This window comes from Brachycentrus maculatus, unplaced genomic scaffold (genome assembly GCF_059751285.1).
Source record: "Brachycentrus maculatus isolate JH-2025_06_01 unplaced genomic scaffold, ASM5975128v1 h1tg000849l, whole genome shotgun sequence".
Lineage (NCBI taxonomy): Eukaryota > Metazoa > Arthropoda > Insecta > Trichoptera > Brachycentridae > Brachycentrus > Brachycentrus maculatus.
Genome location: NW_028281576.1, coordinates 93,642 through 114,072, shown reverse-complemented (window position 1 = coordinate 114,072; position 20,431 = coordinate 93,642). Strand labels below are relative to the sequence as shown.

Genomic DNA, 20,431 nt, shown 5'->3' with positions numbered 1-20,431 from the left:
ACTATCATACCGCTTCACCGCAGTGGTACAAAGAGAGAATAGGACGCCAAACGAATCTGTCTTTGCACACAATCTTCGGCTCTTACATATTCATACATCTTCTCGTACATATACGCCCATTATTCTGACTCCTGACCGACTTTCAAGTATTTGAAATACTTGATCATGCCATTTTTCTCGGTCGTCTTCGGTTTCTATTATAAACCACATTCGCCCCATAAATTTGTATAACTATCCTTTCTTCACTCATTCGATTCACATATCTAAACCATCTCAAAACACCTTTAAAAAATATATATCTACATTTTACTTGGAATATACCACTTTTTATTTTAAAAGATTGTGACGCGTGTTTCGATACATTCTTAATTTGTACCAGAATATGAAAACAACTGGCGTTTTCAAAACTAGTCGTAAATAAAAATAAAACTCGATAAAGTGGTATATTCAAATGTTTAATTTTAATAAAATAATCATGTCATTCCACAAAGTTAATGCCGAATCAATAAATAATACATTTCATGTCATTTTCAAATATCTTATGAAATATGAGCAAATCAAGACCTAGAAAAACTTGGCATTATCAGGTTTTTCAAATACTTGGGAGTGGTCAGGTCAAGAAGAATAATCGGTGGGTATGTATGAGGAGATGCACGAATGTGGAAAAGGCTAATGTTTACAAAGACAGAATTGTGTGGCTTATAATTCTATCGCTCAACTTATTGTTTCTTTTTACATATTTATTTATTTCATCATATATAAAATTAGAAAAAAAAATACTATAATACACCCTCAACGAGATTTCCTTTGTTCATTCAACAAGATAAATTAAAAATGTAATTTTAGAAAATTGATCATGTAATCAAATACAACATAGCTGAATGATGCGATTTATTTCAGATCTACCATATATCATATTTCAATATATGAACTTTTTGATTATGTCCAAATACATGTTCACAAAATCTGGATTATCTCCAACTACAGGAGTAATTTTCATATTATTTTTTGACATCTCAATAAAGATGAAGAAGAATATGGAATTTCATTAATCGATTCGGCAGTCACTTTGTGGTAAAATCTATCCATTTTTAATTAATGTTTAATTAAATAAATACCACTATTTCTTAAAATCTACTGTGACACGTGTATTCGATGCATTCCGCATCATTTTCAAACACCGTATTTCAAATACGGTGTTTGAAAATGATGCGAATGCATTAATTAAAAAAAGAATATGGAAGTCTAAGCATTTACGGGGCTGACGACCGTCATAGGCTGGTTTAAGTGATCACTTTACTTTTGACTTTTGTTCTTGAATCACTAGATGTTAATCTTCATTGAGATGTCAAAAAATAATATCAATATATGAAGCTGCTAGCGCGGTACAATGTATAGCTGGACATTTAGAAGTAATTTATATTATTTCAGAAATTCTTTTTTTTCTGAATTGGTAAGGTTACGATTAATAATCAACGGGTATGTAGGAGAAGATACATAAATGTGGAAGAAACGATTTTTTTTTCCAAAGACAGAATGGTGTGACGTTCAATTCTCTCTGCTTGTAAAATGTTACAGTTTAATAGATTTATATTATCCACTGACACTTCGTGATGGAATTGCATTTTTAATTTATTATTAGATTAAAACCAATATTTTTAGCTTTTCCACTTTTTTATTTGACCAGCGACCGGGTTTCGTCGTTACCGACATCATCAGACTGGTGAGAGGCTATACAAATTGTTATGTTTTATATAAAAGAAGGCAGGAGTTGATAACCATGATTTGATATAATTTTAGTGAATTTAAGTATTGTATGATATTTTAAATATTTTTTTTAAAGGTTTTTTTTTGTATTGAAAGCACGATTTTATATAAAGTTAAAATAGATTAGCATTTTTTTTTTTTTTTTTTTTTTAATTCTAAATTCATTAAATTTTAAATTCATTTACAAAAAATGCTAATCTATTTTAACTTTATATAAAATCGTGCTTTCAATACAAAAAAACCTTTATAAAAAATATTTAAAATATCATACAATACTTAAATTCACTAAAATTAAATTAATTTCTCATAAAATTATATCAAATCATGGTTATCAACTCCTGCCTTCTTTTATATATAACATAACAATTTGTATAGCCTCTCACCAGTCTGATGATGTCGGTAACGACGAAACCCGTTCGCTGGTCAAATAAAAAAGTGGAAAAGCTAAAAATATTGGTTTTAATCTAATAATAAAATAAAAAAAATAAAAAAATGTTACAGTTTTTTGAAGATATCAGCGCATGAGGCTGCTAGCGCGGTACAATATGTAGATAGACATTTGGTAGTAATTCATATTCTTTCCGAAGCTCTTCAATTTAACCCTCTGCTGGCATATTTGCATGACGAGCTAACCAAGTCTAATGCTGCAGTAAATATGCGCGATGAGACGCGCCGGAAGTGGGATGTAATGACGCCGCCCACCGACAGATGGCGGGGGGCGCGAACCGCGTGAGCATCTCATTTCCGGAACGCTATATATACATATATATATACATATATACCCATCTACATATATGCAGGGTCAGACGTAAGGGAAATTTAGAGCTTTTTGGATATTTTTGATAACGTTTGTACATACCGACTACCATACTAAAACCAAAAGGGAGACATGTCATTTTTGACGACCTCAATACCAATTCAACGAGGCTAAAAGTGTGAATTATAGATCAATGGACGTGCAATTTTGCCCTTGTAGTTATGGAAGATAAATCACATTTAAGTTTTTTTTACAAACGAAGGATGAGAGTAGATTGAATGCAGTAAACAAACGATCTCAGAGGAATGTGTGGATAGTATTGACAAAATTATAAAGATCAAAACAAGGATGTGTTTTGTTGACTTTGTTTTGTTACTGTGTTTTTGAAGTTTAGTGACTGCAGTCAAAGTGCGATCCCTCAAACGAATATGCGGTAAAACAATGATAATATATGTTCGAATGGTGAAATAACGAAATAATGCAAGCCTGAGATAAACAGTATCGATAAAATTAAGAAAGGTGTGTTGAGGTGGTTTCGATACCTAGAACGGGTGAGTAAGGAAAGAACGGAAAAAATGAGGTTAATGTTATTTGAAATAGAAAGAGTGGGAGACTGAATTTAACTTGGGATGATCAAGAATTGTCAAAGACACTTTGGTCTCTTTTTATGCAATTGATACGTTCCACGGAGAGTCGCATAAATAAAATTCAGATAAAAAAGACTTAAAGTACATACAAACCTAGTGGATAGGTTCCATTATTTTTAAAACCCGCAGAACTTCAAATAAAAATGACACAATGTACCAAAAATCGCATAAAAAAGTTTATAAAAAAATCGTAAAAAATAAAAACAGAATAGCTTTTTCCTTAATTAAATATCCACATATGGGAAATCGTTTTTGAGATAAATCATCAATCCAAATTGTAAGTGCTTTTTCTGTTTTTTTTTTCTCCAATAAAGCATCTCTTGAATACGATGTAAGATTTGAGCTTAACTTAACTACATAAACGGTTGTAATCTGCACTAGTCGAAATTTCAGATTTTTTTAAAACAAGACTTGAACTACATACAAAAATAAGGGAAAGGTTCCATTACATTTGAAAATCGCATAAAAAAGATCCGCATAAAAACAGACCCAAGCTTGAAAGCGGTATGATTAGCAGTCGGAATAATCGGTGGGTATGTTTCAGGAGATGCATCAATGTAAAAGAGTGTTTGCAAAGACAAGAGTGGTGTGGCGTTCTTCTCTCTCTGCCTACTCTTTCAAGAAAGCAGAGTTAGTAAGTTTAGTGTATAAAAAAAAATGCAATACGTTTTTAATAATTTGTGGTTCCAATGAGCGAGACAAAAGCGAGAGAAATCATATGAATTCTTTGTGACATAATACGATATTATGTAACTATAGGGGATTATGTAGGTCCAGCGCTTTAATTTCAAGGGTTGAAAATAAACAAAATAAACGATAAAACCGCTTTCATAAACCATTATATTCGCTCATAAATATTCATTCCACACTTCGTTAATGTGTTACAAACTTATTCCTTTAAAAACCATGACTATTTTGTTATATGTACTACTACTACCATCACGCCATTGGCATTGTAAGCATGGTTAGGCAGAGAGAATGAAAAATAACATACACTCCTAGTTTTTCTACTTCCATACATTTAATCATACATGCCTTCCGGTTACGTAGACTTTTGACACTGCCAGAATAGGTGAAAAAATTTGCATTTCGAAATACTATTGTATTATTGGTACAAATAAAACGAGCAATTTTTGATCCTACAGAATTATTTATATGCGTGGGAAAACATTTAACCGATCCAAGTACAATTTTTTATTCAAAGTTAACGTAAAATTTGTCGGTACAAAGTTTGTATTAAAATTGACAGATTTATTTGTATAATAGATGTCGCATACAAAATTTCAATTTATAAAATAAAGGCATTGTTGCCAATTCAGCAAATATAAATTTAGAGATAAATTTAAATATGCCAAATTGATAAAATATACAAAACTTGTGTGCGACCCATCATGACATATAGGATCGAAAGCAAAGACCGTAGTCACAAAAACGTGCTAAGAGTATCAGAAATGAAGACTTTAAGGAGCATATCTAGCAAGATTCTACGAGACAGAGTAAGGGACACCAGGATAAGGGAAAAATGCGAGATTGAAGATGTCATTAGATGAAGAAGGCAACGAAGAAGACAATGGTATGCGCATGTGAGGAGAATGGGACCATACAGACTCCCCCACATTGCACTATACCGCCAATCTCAAGGTAGACGACTCCTGGGCAGACCACCAAAGAGAAGGATTGACAGCTGAGAACCGACATCGCAGGAGGCTGATCCCTCTTAAAAATAAACCACAAAGCCTACACCAAGCAGAAAAAGATGAAGGAGAAAATCATTTGAATTTTTATAAAATATATTTATAATGTGCCCGATAAGTGGTAGTTTTAACAAAAAAATCTCATTTAATACGTAAATGTATTATGGAAAAATAAGTGTCATATATTATATATGGAGATGTTAAAATTATTACAAGCAAGGTGTACTAGGGAAGAGCAAGTTCGGATCGAGTGGTGAGAATAGCTGGTAGTATGGCATAGCATAAGAGGTAGCAGACCCCCAGGAAGACCACCTTAACGATGGAGAGATAGCTGTTCTTCCACCTTCCAGGAGTAGACCAGAGAATGACTGGACATAGTCCTAAATAAAGAGGAAGAAAAGGAAGAAGAGGAAGAAGAGGAAGAAGAAGAAGAATGTGTACTAGTTACACATCGCCAGGAAGAAAGGGTTAAGCACTGCTCATAAGTTGACACGTTCCTTGGTGCTGGAATGTTATTTCCTGGGAATGCATACAAAACACGTTGCCTTAAATGCGCATTATTCGTTGACATCTTGACTCTTGGTGGTCACGTCTTAAATTGTGGACATTTACGTTACGTAATACAACACCGTTTAATTTCCACGTGACTCTGCCACCCGTAATAACTGCCTGCATTTACGTTCCATCCACTCCTTTGGACTGGTTTCTACCCTCTTACCAGGAAATAGGGGTTGATAATGTAACAAATTTCTACCTAGTAACTTATCGTTTACATAATAATAACTATTATTTTCTAATGATAAAAAGAGAAATATTTGCGTTTTTATTATTTTCACAAATATTTCAATTTCATACTATTTCTGTGAGCCTAAGCGGCTCATTATTAGAAATAGGTATCAAATTGTGGTAGAGTGGATTCGAACCGAGAAACTCTGACTTAAGAGTTCGTGACACTAGCCACGGAACCATAACTCGACATATTATGACATCTCAATATAGTTGAAGAAGAATGTGGAAGTCTGGATATTTACAGAGTTTATCCTTGTCATAGGCTGGTGGTTAAATTTACAGTATTAAGTACAATATTCATAATTCTACCTATAATTGACAACCACACTTACACACACCAGTATGTAAAAATAATCTGAGGTACGGATTTTGCATACGCATAAAAGGGTTTCTTGAAAATAAAAGCTTTCTTCGTTTGTACTGTCCTTTATTCGTATGTACTGTGTCATGAGATTGATCAATATATATGAGTTTTTTTAAGTAGTATGGTTGTCAATCATTGGTGAATGTTACACGTGTGTAAAAAAAACACTTATTATTCTTGTTAATACGCCTATTACAGGTTTTCGTTTCTTCTTCATCTATGTTGAGATGTCAAACTGTAAAAATAACTCCTAAATTGAGAAACCCTGATATGCAAACAAGTATTTGGACGCAAAATGTAGTGAACTTTAAATTATTTTTTTATTATTATTATTATTTATCAAATCATAAAAATAGTTTGTATGTAAAAGCATGGTTAACTTTGTGGTATTTTAATATTACGCTTTCTATGTCATTCAAAAAAATAAACGAAAATAATTGAAAATAAGTAATATTTTTTTGTTTAGTAATATGTAGCTTATGGAATATTTTTTTTATTATTTTATACTTTTTGATAAAATACGTTTTATATAACATAACAGTTTTATTAAGAATAAACGTGGAAGGCTTATCATACTTTGGTCCCCCCTTTGCAACTCAAGGGTTTGTTTTGATCCTTGACACTCCTTAGGTGAATAGGCAAACGGTGATATGTGAATTTTAGGGGATGAAGGAAATATATATGACGCTATCACCCCGGATGATCATGACATCACTTACCCCGGCGAAATTTCTCGCGTCGACAAGAGAGAAGAGAAATTTATTTACATAACGTGAAACGTTATTATTTAGAAAGAAAAGACGTATGGAATTCAATACTAAAGTGTATGCTTAGAAATCAACACGTAAAATTACTGCAAGCTTTTCTGTTATTTAAAAAAACATATTTATCCACTATTTCAACTTGTTTGGTAAAAATGTGTTAAGAAAATTTACAGTTTACATTTTTACAGTGTAGTGGTCGGCATGTTTGGCTAGCTCGCTGAAGGTACCTGGTACAAATTCCTGTAGTGTCAAAATAATTACCTGGATAATAAAATAATATCGAAATCTGATCACCTTTCTTTTATATAATATCCTCTTGACGACCGATACTATTATTAAAATACGATGTAGTATACTATGCCCCAATTCACATTATTTTTATTATTTAATAATATAGGTACATATACTCGTTTCAATTGTCAACTTTAATGGATTTCTTCTTGAAATATGACCGATATTACTTTTTTTCAGTATCAAAATTCAGAAATTAAAATTAATGACGTATGTTAATAAATTTATACTTTATATATTTTAACAATTATTTTAAAAACCATTTTTGAACGATTGTAAGGGAAATTTACTTCCATCATTTCATTAGAACTTTGATTTTAACTTCATTTGAACTTTTAATATAACTCCGCTTGAACTTTGAGAAAAAAATTGAACTTTGAATAAAACTGCGTTTGAATTTTGGTTAGAGCTAATCTTGAACTTTGAGTGAAAAATAAATTAAAACAAAGTTTTCAAAATGTTTTATTAGAATAAAATAAGCGAATAATAGTTTATTTTTTAATCTAAAGAAAAAAAAATATTTGGTTTACATAAAAAATAAGTGAAAAACAGCATAAAGCAATGATACATTTAGACAAAAATATATCCTTATAAAATATAAAATAACTAAAATTAAAACGATTTTAAAAATTGATCAATTTTAATTATAACATGGAAAATCATAAAGTTATTGCTTGAAATACAAATCATTAAAATTAAACACTTCAATAATCCACTTAATCGAGTTTTATTTTTATTTACGACTAGTTTCGAAAACGACAATTATTTTCATCTTCTGGTACAAATTAAAACTAACGATTAAAAATATATTTAGGTGTATATATATAGGTTAATAAATATAGGTAGGGGGGTTAAGGAACAATATTTTTTGTAAAAGGAAACATTGATAATAACGGTGACGTATTTTGAAACAGTATATTATTTATTATTGTTTTATCTGAATTAAAATTTTTATGTATTTCTAAATTTTCTAAATTATTCATGACTTGACCTTTATTTGTAACAGATTGTAATAATTTATGTGTGTGAGAGTCAAATGAGTGGTTAGTTTCCATGATATGATTTGCAAATTCCGAAAAATAATTACTTGTTAGTCCACGACGATGTTCTCTAATTCTAATTCTTAGACTTCTCGCAGTTTGGCCAATATGTTTTTTATCGCAGTCGCCGCAAGAAATTTCATAAATACCGCTTCTATCTAATAAAAATAAAATTCGATAAAGTGGATTATTCAAGTGTTTAATTTTAATAAAATAATGTTAACTTTGTGTCATTCCACAAAGTTAACGCCGAATCAATAAATAATATAAGTCCATAACATATACCAATTTAATAAAAATCATTTTAACAATTTGTTTTATATTTATTTTTGTATCTCTTGTATGTAATGCATATAATCTAATAATAAATAATAAAATAAAAAATAAAAAAACAAAAAAAAATAATTAAAAAAAAAATGGAATTCAGTTTTTTTCTTCATTCCAATTTTAGCTAAGATCCAAGCCTTAACGATTTTAAGCCCAGAAATTTATCTCGAGCCTTACTGGCGTCCCAAATATATATTTCCGAAGGATGTTAAGAGCATAATTTCTCCTGATTACCATCATCATTATGGCTGGTTCAGTAAGTTTCAAGAGGAATAGCCTAAATTCTCTGATATCCCAGGTAATTGTAAGGAACTTACTACAAATTTAATGCTCTGTCGAAAGTAAAACATGAATCAAGCCTTGGGGAAATCGATGTGGTGGTTTAAATCAATTCATCCCTTAACCATACTCAATCGAAGTATCTAAAAGCAACGCATGCTCCAGAAGGGTGTACTTGATCAACCCTCACAGTAACATAAAAAAACTAACTATTTATTAATTTATTTTTCAAAACATATTACATACAAAAGTCATATATATATAATATTCCCGATGAGTAATTTTTATTTCTCATTTTGGGATATGGGATTAAGGTAAACAAGACTGGAACACAAATAATAATGTTACAAAATTTGTATTTTTTAAATAACCAAAACTAATACATGGCAAAATATAATAAACAATTAGCAGGTATAATAAATAGGCATACGAAGTATATTTAAAAGAAAAATTGAGAAAAACATAAGGTAAGAAGCACATTTAAAATAAACAAATGAGAGAATATAACAAATGGGAAAATATAACGAATTAGAAAATATAAAAAAAACATAAGGTAAAAACAAAATATGAAAATATGACCAATCCTTCATATATATCTTTCCATAAAGTATTATTTCAGATCATTTATTTTGGATCCCCGAATGGGTTCTATTTTATGTTTATCAGGCAACTGATTAACTTGGGTACAGGCAATATATTTTAAGGACCTTACTCCAAATTTAGTAGTGTTTGTCGGCTCCACATATATTTTGTTGTGTCTTCGTGTATTATGATTATGAATCTCTTTGTTAAACATTGGTATGGTATTGCTGTGAGTCGTTTTAAACATTATTTGAAGCAATGTTAAATAACCACCAATCTGTCATCAATAACGTCACATCAATCTGCCTTTACAAACAATCATAAACATGGATCTCCTCATATATACCCTCCGATTATTCTGACTTCTAAAATTTAAAAACAACTTGATCATGCTAAGTTTTCCTCTATAACCTTTTATTGCCAACCATATTCGCCTCATAAATGTGTTTTACTATTCGTTCATCACTCATTTGATTCATATGCTTATCCCATCGCACCTTTCCTAGTATGATTTATCATGTACCTACGTCAAAATATGAAAATAGTTTGTCTCTACTGTATTAAAATTTTTAATTAAAATAAATTAATGACTGCGGTGTTTGAAAATGATGCAGAATGTATCGAAATACGTATCACAGGAGATTTTAAGAAACAGTGGTATTAACTAAGTAAAACATTAATAAAAAAAGGAATAAATTTTACTACAATGTGACTGCCGAATCAATCAATGAAATTCTTTTAACAATATGGAAAAACTAATGTATCCTTAAAATAATATTTTTTTAATACCCCATTTCATAAAAAATTACCTTATTTTAAAAATTACATTATTAGCTATTTAGATTTTTAAAATGTTCGCTTATTTATTTCAAAATTTGGCATTTAATTTCTAGAACTCCATTTTAATTTATGTGTTAAATGTTCAATAAAACGCTGATTTTTTGAGTCTACTAAGTTTTATTTTATTGTCAAAAAAAATAATAGCTACACATAAATATCAATCTTTGTGACAATTCGCTCACTCCTTTCAAGAACGTCATAAATCAAAAATCGTCAATTTTCAGTTGTGCATGTTTTCAAAATGCCCAGAAAATGTACTATATCCCAGCAAAAGAGACATATTTTTAACTTAATATTTACCCGCTACAGGGCAGAAAGTGTTGTTTTTGCATTTTGAAGAAAAGGTGTTGTTTAATATTTTTTTTTAAATATACTTAATATTTTTCAAATGGAGAAAAAACCTTCAGGTTTTACCTAAAAAGATCTGCTGCGCAGTAAAAAGTTCAATAAGTGGCTTGATACTTATTTTTAATACATGGTATTATATTCTTAAACTTTAAAAACGTTCTCCTGAAAAATCAAGTATTTTGATTTATGACGTTCTTGAAAGGAGTGAGCGAATTGTTTCGCCTAGTAATGGCATTTTCAATCGAATATCTAACAATGTTTAAATATAAAATACAACTTAGTAGACTCGAAAAATCAATGTTTGATTTATTTTAACATTTAATTCGTAAAACAAGTGTTTGCATCGACTTGTATTCAATTACCCTTAATATTTATTCTAGTTGTAATTTGGACGAAACAAATAGATCAAAGACATCCCCTGAGGTTGCCAATTTGCCCTCAGTGCGAAACCGGTAACATCCCTTTAATTTCCGTGATCTCGTTATAAATGTACGTGATACAAAGAGTTAGAGAGAGATACTGAAAGGGTTAAGCCAGATAATCTTTAGTTAACCTCTAGATACAAATTCGGAAATTAAGGCATTATTCAATTTGAAGAATTCCTAACAATGTATGTGTGTTTATATATTTATACATAAATATAAACATTTGTTTACATATTTCTGTCTTTTTACCCTATTCCATACGCAATGGTGCATAGGGTACTGCATCATAAAAACTCAGGGTTATATTTATCATTAATACATTGAGGAAAGGTGATCAGCCCACCGCTTCAGGTACCAGTCCAGGGTAATATGGAATAAATATTTAAGTGAAAAATCACTTTTATTTATTTGACAACCCCCCTGGGAATCGAACCGAGACCTCCAGGACGGTAGCCGAGCGTGCTACCATACACCATATATTTTTCGCGTGCTACCATACACCATTAATAACAATAATAATAAAACCCTTAGTCGCACCCCAATGGCGCATAGGGCACTGCGTCATATAAACGCAGTGTTATCTTGATCGTTTACACATGAAGGAAAGGTAATCAGCCCTTCGCTTCAGGTACCAGTCCAGGGTAATATTGAATAAATATGACAGTGAAAAAATCACTTATATTTATATTACCCCCCTTGGGAATCGAACCCGGGACCTCCAGAACGGTAGCCGAGCGTGCTGACCTTCACACTACGAAGGCGGATTTTTCTTTAATATATCTAAATATTCATTTTTAAAGGGGCTCGTGCACTCATTTATTTTTCTACTTTATCTGAACAATTCAAGCGTTCGAACGTTAACCCTTTAACAAGCAGTGGAGGGAATTTCGTTTCTTATCTCAATCGTCGACCAAAACCTTCAAATCCTGTCACCACGTGAACGTCCTAGATCCGTAGATTGCGAATAGGGGAATAGCTGTAGGGGTAGCGTAAAAAAGGAAACTGTTTATTTAGTTAAGGGTGTAACGGAGACATGTGATAACAATAGAAATGGAAACATGGGGAGAGAAAAACAATAGAACCGCGGTGCTAGAATTCTCATTGTTCGTCGTGGGATGTAAAATTATCTTTGGAAACTGTTATGTCTCCAAATTGTACCCTTGGCACATGTAGCAGTTTTTGTATTGCTAAGCCTTCAGCGTCCATGTACAAAGTATAAATGGTTTTTCGATATTTTCCACTATTTAAGCGATTGTTTCTTATTACATTCAATCAGCCCTATTTGTAATGTACTTTGTCTGTTTTTCTCGTTTACGGAACACCCCTCTGAAGTAGGATCATTAGATTTTTTATAATTTCATTAATTAGTTTGTCAATTTGTGGTACAGTCTCTTCAGTTACAATTTTTTTTAACTAACTAACCATTACGCCGCTTCCCCGCAGGGGGAAGGCAGAGAGAATAAAGCGCCACACCACTCTGTCCTTGCAAATATTCTTCGCCTCTTCCACGTTCATGCATCTCCTCATACATACCCGCCACATGCATTTTTTTTACTTTGTAAATACAACTATTTTACATGCACCGTGGGTACTTAAAAATTATTCTTAAGTTTATATTTATATTTATATATATATATATATATATATATATATATATATATATATATATATATATATATATATATATATATATATATATATATATATATATATATATATATATATATATATATATATATATATATATATATATATATATATATATATAAAGGGTCCGCCAAATAACTTTTTTTTTTCAAAAACAGGGCGCAAAGCATCGAGTGTAGCTTCGGCTGTGTGGCACGTAGCGCCGTCTTGTTGAAACCAAATGTTGCCAATATCCTCCTCTTCAATTTTTGTGAACAAAAATCCGTTCAACATGGCCCGATAACGATCGCCATTGACTGTAACGGCCACTCCTTGCTCATTTTCAAAGAAAAATGGCCCAATTATGCCTCTGGACCAAAATCCGCACCAAACAGTGACTCGTTTTGGGTGTACCGGCTTTTCAATGTATGCGTGCGGGTTTTCTGTGCCCCAAATACGACAATTTTGCTTGTTTACATACCCGCCAAGATCAAAATGAGCTTCATCCGAAAAGATGATTTTTTTGGCAAAATCGGCATCTTCTGTAAGTCGATCGCAGGCCCACTCAGCGAAGCGTAAACGCATTGGATGGTCAGTTGGCTTCAACTCCTGAACCAATTGGACTTTGTATGGCGTCATACCAAGGTCTTTATGCAAAATTCGTCTCAATGATGTCTCCGAAATGTTCAATTGTTGAGAACGACGGTGAATTGATGTTGATGGCGCTTCACGCACACTTTCTGCCACAACATCGATATTCTCGGGTGTACGCACTGTTTTTGGCTTTTCACGCTTTGGTTTATCGATGAGGATGCCAGTTTCTTTCACTTTTTTCACAAGATAACGAACATACGGAGCTGACGGTGCTTCTCTTCTTCCAAAAACCGTACGCAATTTTCGCACACATTCTGCAACATTACCATGATTTTCAAAGTAATGTCGCAATATTTTCCAGCGTTGTTCAAGCGTATACACAACCATATTCGCTTAGCGGAAGGATAAAACTAATTATCTGTCAAATCAGACATGAGCTAAATGTTACCATTCACGAAATAAGTACTAGTTGAAAAAAAAAACTTTAGATGGCGGACCCTATATATATATATATATATATATATATATATATATATATATATATATATATATATATATATATATATATATTTATATATATACATATATATACATATATATATATATATATATATATATATATATATATATATATATATATATATATATATATATATATATATATATATATATATATATATACATATATATATATATATATATATATATATATATATATATATAATTAGTAAAATGATTTATATATAATTTATAATGGAGCCATCAGTTGAGAAATTTTAGAAGTATTATAAACCTTACTCCAATCGAAATGGTTTAATTCCGAATAAGTTTACATATCGCTCACTCCTTTCAAGAACGTCATAAATCAAAATACTTGATTTTTCAGGAGAACGTTTTTAATGTTTAAAAATATAATAGAATGTATTAAAAATAAATATCAAGCCACTTATTAAACTTTTTACTGTGCAACATATTATTTTAGGTAAAACCTGAAGGTTTTTTTTTCATTTGAAATTTTTTTAATATATTTAAAAAAATAATCAAACAAAACATTTTCTTCAAAATGCAAAAACAACACTTTTTGCACTGTAGTGGGTAAATATTAAGTTAAAAATACGCTTCTTTTGGTGGGATATAGTACATTTTCTGGGCATTCCGAAAACATGCATATCTGAAAATTGACGATTTTTGATTTATGACGTTCTTGAAAGGAGTGAGCGATATATTATGTATTCTAAGGAGACAGAGATATATATGTACTATTATAATTATTATTTTTTTAAATGATTGTTGTTTTATCTCAATTTCTTTAATTGATTATTTTTGTCACTTTAAGGTAATATATATATATATCTATTTTTAATCAATGTTTTAGTTACAACATGAGTGTATCCAAATACTTGTTCACAAAATCTGGATTATCTCCAATTACAGGAGTTGTTTATAGCCTATGACGGTCGTCAGCCCCGTAAATGTCCAGACTTCAATATTCTTCTTCATCTTTGATGAGATGTCAAAAAATAATAAAAGTTTTACTTGTTAAATACATTTTTGTTCTTGAAATTTACAAAAACATGTACAAAATTATACATATACTATACAAAGGTTGAATCTAAGGTCGACAGTAATAATTTATCGGTAAAATTAGATTTATTTCGTCAAGTCTTGCTTACGTAACAATATTGCCCTTCAATTTATTCTACAATATCCTCTGACATGTAGCCATATTGACTGTGTACTGTTTATATGTGTGACGTATAAACCGTATAAATGTTTGTATGTGTGTTTATATGTGTGTTTATATATGCTACAAAAATATTTAATTTGCTGCCCGAAACCATTAAGATTTCCAAGAGTGATCAGGTCTTTAAGAACAGTGTCCGTCGATGGTTACTTAACATTGGAAGGGACAAGGTGGAAAGAGAATTAATTAAAGTCCAGGTGTAATTATCACATTGAAAAACCTTAAAACATAAATTATTTTTGTATCTCCTGTATGTTATGTTTATAATCTAATCATTAAAAAATATATATATACATTAAAAAAAATTTAAAAAAATATATAAACTTTGTATTACCATGTTAGTATTCGGCTCAACACAGGCAATGCCTAAAGAGCCGTAATACGTATAATAAATGTGTATATGAAATGAATATGTATATTGAATGTATCTATGTATTATGAAAATAAATAAAAATAAATATATATAATACAAATACATTTAATTTGTCGATATGGAGATGTGAGAATCTGGGACTTACACGCGTTTGACGAATATGAGGCAATCAGAAATCTCCATTACTTGTATCAAATTCCGATACACGTAATGATTTGAAGAAATTCAATATTATCCAAAACAGCTTGCCTTCGTCACACATATTCGTCACATATTGACAAGTGTCACATTCACATATTTTCCTTCAAAATATTATATTTCCAATCATTCTAGATTGATTTATAAATATAAACACTATTATATACAATACAATTTATATTTGAAACACTAACTTTGTGTTTTTCCATTTTATAATTAAAATGTAACTTAAAATGTTTTAAAATCTCTATAAATATTTTAACTAACTAACCATGACGCCGCTTCCCCGCAGGGGTAGGCAGAGAGAATCGAACGCCACACCACTCTGTCTTTGCAAACATTCTTTGCCTCTTCTACATTCATGCATCTCCTCATACATACCCGACGATTATTACGACTCCTGACCCGGCCGCTTTCAAGTATTTGACATACCTGATTGTGCCAAGTTTTCCTCGGTCATCCTCTGCTTCTTTTTCTAACTACATTCGCCTCATAAATTTGTTAAACCGTTCTTTCTTCACTCATACGCTCCACATGTCCAAACCATCTCAACACACCTTTCTTAATTTTATCGATAATGCTTATCTCAGCCTTACATTCTTTCCTTATTTAATCATTCGAACATCTATCAAACATCGTTTTGCCACACATTCGTCTGAGGGATCGCATTTCGACTGCATTCAGTCTGCTTTCATCCTTCTTTTGCCAACTCCATGCTTCGCTTCCATACATAAGGGTTGGAACCAGAACTCCATTGTGTACTGCCAGTTTAGCTTCCGCTGAAAGATTTTTATTTGCTAAAACTAATTTTAGTGCACCATTCACTATGTTTCCAGCGTTCACTCTCCTTTCTATGTCTTTTAAATATTGTATTATAACTTAATTTTAATGTTTAATGGGTTCGAAGCAAACTGCTTCTTCTACTAACTGATTAATAATAATCAGTATTTAACAGTTTGGATATATGTAGAAGCGGTTAGCTTCGAAACCGGTAGACATTATAATTAAGTTATAATAAAATACTTACAGTTATTTTAAAACAAAGTTACATTTTAATTTTAGTATTATATATATATATATATATATTATTTAATGTTAAGTTTATGTTTCAAAATATAGTATATGAACCAATTTTGAAACATTATTCTTGAATCACTAGATCTTCACTAATTGTAGATAATCCAGATTTTGTGAACAAGCATTTGGACACACTCAAAATGTTGTAAATGTATATTTTATTCATTACGTTGCATCATTTGAGCATTTAGTTGCGTTGCACTTTGCATGGCCATAAATTTTATCACCCATGTACTCCGAACGGGGTACATGTGAAAGCCTGAATGATTAATATATTAGAGAAATAATGCTTTGTAGGACTTGCCCCATACTTACCATAAATCCTTCATGGAAAATAATGGGTGCCCAATTTGTTCGCCATATTCAATTCATTTCGTCGGGATTCCCGATCAATCTTTGGTCGTCAACCGTTCGTCAAGCGAATCATGCGCGTCAGTGTTAATGACGAACAGTCAGGGACCATTATTTGGGTCATTGTACAATTTATTGGTTTGGTATTTTATTTATTGTTTCGGCATTAACTTTGTGGTAAGACATGTTGCAATGATTAAGGAAACACTTGTTTTTATTAAAGACTACTAGTTTCGGAAGCTAAACTTCCATCGCCAGGTCTGAATAATAACTCAAATATAAAATATAAAATTGTTTATTATTAAATCTCCTCATTCATATTCGGTGATTATACCTTCTTCTGATTTTATTTCCAACTATATTTGCTTCATTCATTTCTTTAACTGTTCTTTCTTTACCCATTTATTCCACATATTCAAACCATCTCAACACTATGTTGTCGATAATGTAACATCTCAGATTTTTATTCATATGTCGATATAGATGAAGAATATCTTAAGAATTTATGTATTAAATGTTGAATCAAACACTGATTTTTTGAGTCTACTAAGTTGTATTTTATTGTTAAAAAAAAACACATCAATTTTGTGACAACTGTCTAGCCTAGTTATGACATTTTTGAACGAACATTTTCGTTTGACATTCGTTTGAAAATGCTATAACTTGGCTAAATAATTGCCACAAAATAGATTTTTATGTGTTTTTTACAATAAAACACAAATTATTCGACTAAAAAAAACTGTTTGATTTAACATTCGATACATAAATTAAAATGGAGTTCTTCAAATTAAACGCCAAATCTATAAATATATAAAAAATACCTCTAGGCATTATCTAAACGCTTTCTACGATACTATGGAATTGAACGAACTAATTTAACTAACGTTATCATTATATGTGACATCCTTAAAAAAATCTTGTAGACGCTCAAAATATTTAAGACAAAAAATTCAAATAAATCAGTCAAAAAAATGGTTTTAGTTTTATTTGCTGCATTGTTTAGACTAAATTTAGATCCCAAGAATCTGCAGTCAGTGTTTACTTGCATTTAAATGGGGTTTAAATCCATTTGAATGTCTAAAGCGCACCACACAATTTAAATAGCCTTTGTCCGAAACTCCCATAAATACACATCTGTCGCCATTCCAATAAGAGGTGTGTTTGCAAGAAGATCGCAGCCTTCGGAATAAAGCCTTACTCGGGGGGATGCATTGTGTTTTGAGCCGGATCGAACTCTCTAGGGTGAGGTAAATAGAGCTTGATGTCACTGCCCAAAAGGAAAAGCTCTTTCCCTATCCGTAGACTCATCGAAAGAAAAAAAGCTCGAGGAAATCGATATGAAATCGTTGGCTGAAAGGGCTTTTGATATTTATATAACTTTTTCACAAAGAGTCAAATAATGGTGACTGTGCTTTAATTTATCCTACTTCTATATCATATGTCGAGAAAAGAAATCAGTTTAAGAAAGACGAGAGAAATTGTTTACAATATTTAAAATAAAAGCTTTCTACATCAAATTAAAATAAAAGCTTTTGTAAACGTTATCATGGAACGCCGTGAGATTGATCATATATGTTTAGTATAACTCTCCAAAATTTCAGTAGTGTGGCTTGTCAATTTTGGATGGAATGGTATATTTTACACATATGTAAAATTATTACTTAACCAGCCCTGTAAATACCTAGACAATGATTTTCTTCTTCATCTTTGTTAAGGTGTCGAAAGAGGAAAGTTGTATCCATGATTGATACGCATTTCTGCCCGTTTTATCAATTTGTTTGTAAACTGCAGCTGTCTGCATCACAAATTTCAAATACGATTGACGTACGACGTCATAAGCGAAAATTAAAACATCTACGGATAGGGTGATTAATTTTTTACCACCCTGTTTTACCATTTTTTTCATATACATATTTATTAGTTGCTTTAGAAATATTATTACTATTTTATCATCATTAAAAAATGATTTTTTTTTAGTAATAGAATGTCGGGTTGTGGTTCCGTGGTTAGTGTCGCGGAATCTTGAGACAGAGTTTCTTGGTTCGAACCCACTCTACCACCATTTGATACCTATTTCTAAAAATGAGCGCCTTGGGGTCACATATGTAAATAGTATGATATTGAAGTAATTTTGTAAATAATAAAAACACAAATACTTCTCTTTTGAAAATAAAAAAAAACATTAAAAAAAGTAAAAAATCTAAAACTAAAGTCATATATGTATTAATGTTAAATCAAACACAGATTTTTTGAGTCAACTTAGTTGTATTTTATTAACAAAAACACATAAAAAAATCATTTATATTAATAATTTTTTATTCTGTATTATTAATTTATATAATTTATATTATAATTTATATTAATTTTTATATTGTGACAATTGTTTCGCCTTGTTAGGGCAGTATCAAACGAAATTAAACGCCAAATCAATAAATAACTAAAGTCATACTTTTTTTCTATCATTGCTTTTTTTTAACTAATATGACATCAAGGCCGAAAGTCGTGTATATAAATAGATGCAAATTTAATTATAGAACCGTGTGCTCTTATATTGGAATCTTAATGTAATCCGACCAGATGAAACGGGGGAGTAATTGGAATTCCGCCCTTATTACAAGGCCTCTCTAATCAGGGCTACTTTCAAAGGCTTTCTTCCACCTGTCGACGCTACCTTAATTACACTGCAAAGGTTCATTTTCCCATGAAATGTGTTCTCCAAATTTTTAATTTCGATATTATTTTATTGTAACGAATACACGTATGTTTAAATAATGATTAAAGAAAACACTTCGTTTTTTTACCACTTGAGTTTTATTATAGACTACATGTTTCAGAAGTTAAACTTCCATCATTCAGGTCTGTATAGTAACTAAAATATGTTTAAATATATCTCAAAATAGGACATCTTTAATACATTAATACCGGTTTTCGTATTAATAAAATAATTTAAAAAGTAATTTGTACTCACAACTTCAGGATATTTTATTTTTCAAATTTGATACACAAATTGCAAGAACAAATTATTAAGACACCTTTGCAAAACGATATCCTACACCAAACTAAGTAAATGTGGTCGATCGGTTTTCGCTTGTTTTTATTTTCGTATCCAAATCAAACGTACGTGAACTTTGATAACCTTTTATATCAATGTTTACATATCAGTCAAATAGAATTGCGTAGATCTTGTTTTGCGGAATTATAAAAGGTTTATCGCAATTTTGAAAGAAAGTGTTATAACATGCAATATTGTGAAAAAATTATTTACATTATTTTAATGTTAATTTTAATGCTTTATGTTTTTTAGGAGTTTTTAAAGTTGGAGAATATAATAAAATATATTAAAAATAAATATCAAGCTACTTATTGAGCTGTTTACTGTGCTACAGTTCTTTACAGGTAAAACCTGATTGTTTATTCTCCATTTAAATTTCTTTTAATATATTTGAAAAAAAATAATTAAACAATACCTTTTCTTCAAAACGAAAAACAACACTTTTTTCCCTGTTCGGGTAAATATTAAGTTAAAAATATGCCACTTTTGCTGGGATATAATA

The 20,431-nt window shown here is 30.7% G+C and overlaps 1 protein-coding gene across 1 annotated transcript in view; it reads right to left on the bottom strand.

Moving 5' to 3' along the window:
• The window catches only part of KaiR1D (Kainate-type ionotropic glutamate receptor subunit 1D), a 226,646-nt gene extending 206,708 nt beyond the window's left edge, over nt 1–19,938 (bottom strand). Inside the window, exon 1 of the mRNA XM_088275369.1 lies at nt 19,846–19,938. The gene's annotated coding sequence lies outside the window, so the exon portion shown is untranslated. The remainder of the gene's footprint in view (nt 1–19,845) is intronic.
• Nucleotides 19,939–20,431: the final 493 nt, after the last annotated feature.